This window comes from Charadrius vociferus, unplaced genomic scaffold, assembly GCF_000708025.1.
Source record: "Charadrius vociferus isolate BGI_N301 unplaced genomic scaffold, ASM70802v2 scaffold1077, whole genome shotgun sequence".
In the NCBI taxonomy this organism is placed as follows: domain Eukaryota; kingdom Metazoa; phylum Chordata; class Aves; order Charadriiformes; family Charadriidae; genus Charadrius; species Charadrius vociferus.
In genome coordinates this window covers 256,835-263,694 of record NW_009649168.1, presented here as the reverse complement: position 1 = coordinate 263,694, position 6,860 = coordinate 256,835, and the positions used below count along the sequence as shown (strand labels likewise).

General features: G+C 44.4%; 1 protein-coding gene across 1 annotated transcript in view; it reads right to left on the bottom strand.

Annotated features, from left to right (window-relative positions):
• The window catches only part of DDX20 (DEAD (Asp-Glu-Ala-Asp) box polypeptide 20), a 16,724-nt gene that overhangs the window by 5,976 nt on the left and 3,888 nt on the right, over nucleotides 1-6,860 (bottom strand). The window lies entirely within an intron of this gene.

The following is a 6,860-nucleotide window of genomic DNA, read 5'->3' as shown; positions in this document are numbered from 1 at the left end:
GGCGTGCGGGGCCGCCCGTCAGTGCGTTCCGAGAGGGGCGGGGGGGCACGGCCGCGTCCCGCGGGTGTTCGTGGGTTTGTACCAACATTAACCATTATCCCCTGTTTATGCCAATAACGGAGGCTGTGACTCCCCGCTGTGTAGGTCAATAGGTGCGCTTATTTACGCAGAAGCGATTAATGATGATGTTTACAAAAGAGCAGTCCTTTAGATAAAGATAAATCTTTGCAGCTAAACAGGCTTTCATAGGTCCCTGGGTCATTTCTTTTATGAAGAGCACAAAAGCTTAAACTTCGTAATACCGCAGAGGACAAAACCTCTGTGTTAGGTGCGTGGAAGTAAAACTGAGAGCCGGAGGCCTTAAACGCTCTGTGGCAGGGTGGAGCTGTGCTGCGCACAGAAACAAGATTTAAACACCGAGGTACTGCAAAAAAATATAGCGCTCACTTCAGCAAAGGCCAAATGTGTTAACCTGTTGTATGTGTATTGTTTACTACCCTCTTTACACCACTGATTTTAAGTCGTGGGTGGTTTTGTGCATATCGGCTTTTATAGCGATAGCAGTTCAGAGGCGCTGGACACGCGGCTTCCATTCACTGCAATGGGATTTAAAAATCTCAACAGTGGCTTCTACTGTACGAGCACATACACTGTGGCATTATTCTTACATTGCCAGGCAGCCGAGATGAATTTTAATGGCGTTGGTGTACCGCGGTCTTTGTCACGCTTTTGAAATTCCTCATGTTTATATTCCTGATGGGGGGTGGGGTGGGGTGGGGGGAAGTCTGGCAAACTCTATTCAGTTGTTATTTTTCAGTAGTATGATATTTTCATGTGAATATCTGCCTGGCAGGACAAAGACGAACAGTTTCGTCTTGGAGAGCTTACCCCTACCAGGTCAGGACAGACCAGATGGCGAGAACTGTGCCCCGGAGCAGAGGTAACAGGATAGCTAACCACACGCATTCTGTTAGTTCCAATTATTTTTTAATTTTTAAGTGGATATTCCCGTTGGTCCTCAAGGGGAAACGAGTCTCCAACATGAGATAATTATCTCTGGATAAATCTGGGAAAGGAGACAGACAAAGACACCTGGACATAACAAACGTTTGATTAAATACAGCCTCTCATAACCCTTTTAAATTGATGTGATTTAAACAGACAACGAAGAGCAGTCAGAAGTGACTGTTCCCATGGGGGAAGGGCAGAGAAGAGGTGATGAAACAGCCCGAAACAGCCATCGCAATGAACTGCTCCCCCTCTCTATTTTCCTCACCTATTCCTTTTCTCCCCTGCGGTCGCACGCACATTGCAATACAGCCAAGGTGGTCTGGAGACAGACATTATTCTCTGTGGCGCATTGTTAATGAGGCATTCAGACACATCACTTTAATTCAGAAAGATGCTGCTGTTTGTATGTATTCATTTAATTTTCCATCGGATGCTGGAGGGATGAGTTCCAAACTTCTCAATGTCTGTATGCTGAGACATATTTGACACCATGACTGGCAGATTTATTGTCCCTCTCCCTTTGGTTTTGGCCCTTACTGATGGGGCTGTGTCAGATTTAGGTCAAGCTCCTGCACTGAATCGGTTGATCTAATGAAAGGTTTTGTTTCTCCCTTAACCCTTTTTCCCGTAGAAGATCTTAACTGCTATTGCTACTAACTTTGTTTAAAACTCTTGGTGTGTTGTGTACTCTGCCATGAGCCAGTGTATAAATAGCAATCCTCAACCTTCAGGCCTTGTTTTACCTCAGTGACTCCCAAGTACTGAATTCACATCGTCGACATTCACATGTCAGCCCAGCCAAGAGGAATATGCAGTTTTGCCATGACATTGCTTTGCTTTCGCTTGCAGTAAGGACCAAAGGCAGTATTCCTGCTCAGAGCAGCCTTTGGAAACCTTAACAGTTAATCTGAATATTCTGCAGGCAGAACAGGTCCTGGGAAAGGATTTAGGTTAGTAAAATAAGTAGATAAGACCTTCTGAGCTGTAATATTAAAAAAAATAACTGGTTCTTAGGAAGGGATATAAAGTCTCTGGCTTAGGGTCATAAACAAACCTCTAGGTTTTGGGACTTATAAGAAAAATCTTGCTAGGGAAAACTCTTGCTCCCATATCTACTGAGTGCACGTTTTATTCCCCCAAGACAGGTCTCACCATGTTTTTTTCCCTGTTACAAAGTGCACATTACATATTTGATTTTAATTCCACCCAAGATTCATTTTCCTCTGAATCTATATATCAGTGTCTCAGCTTTGGATAAATGATATTACAAGACACCTGTCAAGTGCATGCTGCTGATACTCAAGGTCAGGTTCTCGCTATTTCAGACTATAAAGCACTTGTCTTCAGACTCCCAGCAGCAAGGCAAAGGTCCGTATCACACATTCAATGTGTAGTTTGCGTTGTGCTGAGCCCTCCTAAGGCTAACATGTGCAATGCAAAGGAACGTCTTGACCAGTACTTAGTACCAGTACTAAGTAGTCACCACGGATTTATCCATCTCCTCTGTATGTGGAACTTACTCTTCATTCACGACAGTTAAATTCTTGTTGTAACCCTTTGAAGGACTGGGATAACCTGCTCAGCTTAAGACAGTGAACTTTCTCCGTTCTCTGCAGCACGTGTGACTCACTCTTTGGAGTGTGGTATGTATTTATGTTTACACTGCCATGGAAACTGTATTTGTTCTCTGTACAGTAAAGCGCATTACAGTGAAAGGGCCATTGATATTAGCATAGACAGTGACTTCATATTCACCACCAAAAATTGACTCCAAGCACCCTGCGCATTCATTTTACCTTTGAAAAAAAAAAAAAAAGCTGAACGGCAAGTTACCAATGAGTAGCAAGTCGTTGGGGCAGTGGAATCTTCTTCGTTGCTTTAGTAATTGGCAAAGTCTTGGGTTTTTTCCAGCAAGCCTGGTGCATGGAGTTGTTACAAATGATGATGATGCCGATGGGGTCTTACAGCGCCCTTATTTAACGCCCTTCTGCTGAATGGATTTGGTTGCTTGTCAGGCATGTCCTTCAGAAGAATCCAGAACTCCACAGATTTCAGATGAAATCTAAAGTGTAGGGGGGGCACTGCAGATGCATGTACGGAGGCAGCTACAGATAAAAAGGAAGCAGACATCAGGCTATCGGTTCAGAGTAGCTATTTCAGGTATACCAGTGAGAAGTGCCAGTAGTTCGCTTCTGTCTTTTTCCTCCAGATAAATAAATATCAGCCCATTTTAATCTGAGATACGCTTTTATACCAAGGTTTGCTAAATTATTTTTCAGCTAGTATGAACAGAATCTAGGTCACCAAAATGCAGCCAGCCGAGATGTAATCCAATAGTTCTTTAACATAAGACAGCACAGTGTATGCACGAGGATTTCCCTACCCTGGTACTTATTCCTGGCACTCCAGTGCAAGCAGAGGAATGTCAGGAGCTGGAATTTGGCTGGAGCAGAGTTAAAAGCTTTACTTTTGGGATGGGGACATAGTGAGGTAGGGGTATGTCAGGAACTTTAAAGGCCACAAGTGCAGAGACTGCATATAATAAATCAGGCTTAATGGAAGAAATTTTCAGGGGTAATTTATGTCTTTATGCACAAATATAAAACCAGAATTAAACTTTTGACATTATATTCTTACCTATTTTGGCTGGATGTTTATGCCCCAGTGGATTTAAACAAAGATGGATGCAATTCAGGTCACGCTGCAGCTTAAGTGGGAAGAAATTCTGAAAGGTTTGCCTTCAGTATGCACGTAAAAATGAAAGAAAATTCAGTGATAAGTACGCTTGTTAGTTCAGCAAAGGACAGTCACGTGAAAGCCCTGAGAAACCAGATCAATGAACTGAAAGACAACAAATGAGATGAGCCTTCAGCTGTGAAGGGATGGATGTTTTCTCAAATGGGAAGGAATGAGGCAGTTCATGTAAGTGGAATACACCACTCTGAAGGCGTATTCTATTTTTTGCCCAAGGATCTCAGTTTTTCGTTTTATCCTGAAATAAGCCATGTAGCTTTCCGCTTGAGGGTGTTTTATTCTCAGCTCTGTATTTTCTTGGAGACCTGATTTTCCACTGCACTGAACCATCTGCCCATGGTTTACACCACCGCAGAGTGGAAGGAGTGCAGGGCCTGGCATGAAGTGTCAACGCTGCTTTGAACCAGTTGTCTGCACAGAAAAGTGTTGCTTAGTAGGGAAATCCTACTGAGAAAATATTTCAGATTTTTCTCTTCTGTTGCAAGTTCCCAGGAGTTTGGAGCACATGAATATTCTGGTCTTCTCTTTATTCTATGCTCATGCACTCCTTTATCAGCCTCCCGGGACATGAGCAGCCTCGGAGGCTGAAAAATGGATCAAAAAGATGACCTTAAACAGAACCAAGCAGAGGATAAAAACTCTTCCCTGTTCATCTGCCAGCAGATCACACAGTTCAGTGTCTTGCAAGTGTTCCATGAGCTTTCTGGAACACAGCCTGTGCCGATTGCCATGTACGTGTGCAGTCGGCCTCCTGAATGCTAGACGTGCTGGAAAATATACTAGTGTTTAACTTAGATGTGATGCTTCAAAAAACCACCTGTATCTTTTGTATCACTTTTGTATTGGAATATTCAAAGCGCTGTGAAAAGCATCAGTTAAAACAAATTCAGGAATTACACGATTTAAAAAAAAATATGGTATTGTAAAGAAAATATTGGGGAGAGCATCCTGTGCCAGGGATAATCCCTGGTCTGATTTCACGCAGTTTTTCAAGATGCCAAATCCATAATGCTCATCAGCAGTCTACTTTGTCTAGACATGGTAACCCCGGGAGAACAGAAGTCATTCCCTCTTGATGCCTGCTCTCAGTCTGTTCCCTACCAAATGTAAAAGAATACTGAAAAATGTTGTTGTTCAAAGCTGGCTTGGATAAATTAAGCTCACGGTCAGTTTTCAGCTCAAACCAGCTGAACCTCGGTCCGTGTATTACAAATGTGAAGAGAAAACGCCGTTATGTTTTAGCTTTGGTGCCATGCCACGAGGAAGAAGTAGTGTCTACATATTACTCCTTTACAGAACTAAGATAATACAATAAATTATAAAAATATGGGGCCAGTATCAGAAAAGAAATAAAGGCCTTGAGTCACCCAAGCAACACAGAAACCTGCACTCTGAGGCTGGGGCTCTTCTCGAACACACATCCTTGTCTGGGGCACAGCAAGAGGAAAGGGAAGTTGGGTCATTCCCTGTACTATTAATAATTGGCGGAGGCAGGCGTTTCGGCTTGTATTCTCCACATGGTGCCATCTATTTGATTTTTCACCACTGACTGCCTGTTCAAACCTGCCATATGACACTTGATATGCTTGGGTAGGCTGGGGACATACATACCCCGACCCTGGGCCACGGGGAACAACCAGCTGGCCAACAGATCCAGCCAGGTTTCAAGAAAAAAATTACAGCTGGGCTAGTTGGCTTAGACTTTAAGAAAGACTCAAGGCTGGCAGGTATCCCGCTCACAGCATGGCGTACCCCATTGGAAGTGATTAATTTTTAGATAAGGTCATTTATTTAAAATATTAATATTGCCCCATGTTCTACAGATCCTTGAAGAGAGATGCAGTTTTTCTGCTTCCTTAATAGATACGAAATGGAAACACTGAAATGCGTAAAGAGACAGGAAATTTGACCCAATAATAAGAGACGCTAGAAGGATCAATAAACGTTAACTCTAAAGTGTTTCCCAAACATACATGAAAGGCCAGAATGCAAATTTCTTATTTAAATTGGATTTTGACACAAAGGTCAGCTTTCAAAAACACCAAGGTTGATTTCTACAAACAAACAAACAAAATCCTATTACCAGCTATAAAAAATGTTTTCCTTCAGAAAATAAAGACCTGGAAAGGCAAAGATTCTAGCCAGTCTTTGTCAATACTCAAGTTTATGGGAAAAAGCAAGTAATTACGTTTTTCATTCCAAATTTGAAAACACAAAGTAGTTATTTCTCATCCTATCAAGTTCTTTACCATTGCAGAATGATTCAGACAAGCCTTGCTAACCCATTACGGGGGAATCCGCATTTACCATCTAAACAACACATTTTGCACATAAGCTGCGAATTTTGTGTGTGTATATATATGAGAAATGCTGAAAAATTCAAAGCAGTTATAAAGTCTGATGATACAAAAGAGCCTGTGTTTTTCCTGGCTCGCACGTCCGTCTGTGTGATGGCCCGTGGTGACAACCAATATCAGAGGTCTCTGAGCTTAAGTAAAAGAATCCGTCCCGCAGCGGAGCGCGGCTGTGGCGCTCCGGTGCCCCTCACAGCCCGCGGCTTTCCCGTCGCTGCTGTGTTTGCAGACTCCCGACAGCCGAAACGCTGCGAGGGAAAAACTGCTGTTCTGAAAATAAATCCGTGCTGAGGATTTTCGACACCTGTTTCTTGCAGCCCTCGAAGCTCCTCCTGACAAAGGGCGTTCTGACCACGGCTCCGCCGTGTGCGAGGGTCGGGGCTTGCGGTTGCGGGACCTGTGACATCCCCCGAGGTGGCCAAGCGCCCTCTGGCCCGGGAGGGATGTGCCTTCACACAACCCAGCCCCGGTTAGGAACACAAATGGGAGAAACTCCAGCGGGGCGGTTCGGGCCGTGGGGGTGAATCCCTGCCTTTAGGGGTGGGGGGTGAGTGTCTCTGCAGAGCAGTTCGCAGGGTCGGGACCACCACCAACCCAACCGCCCAACTTCCCCGCGGGGAGGAGAGATGGTTCTCTGCGCTCCCGACGCTCCCGGGTGCCGGACCGGCTTTGGCTCCCGGGCGAGAACCCTCTCCCCGTCTGACGCCTTTACCGGCGCTCCGGGGGCCAGCGGGGGCATGA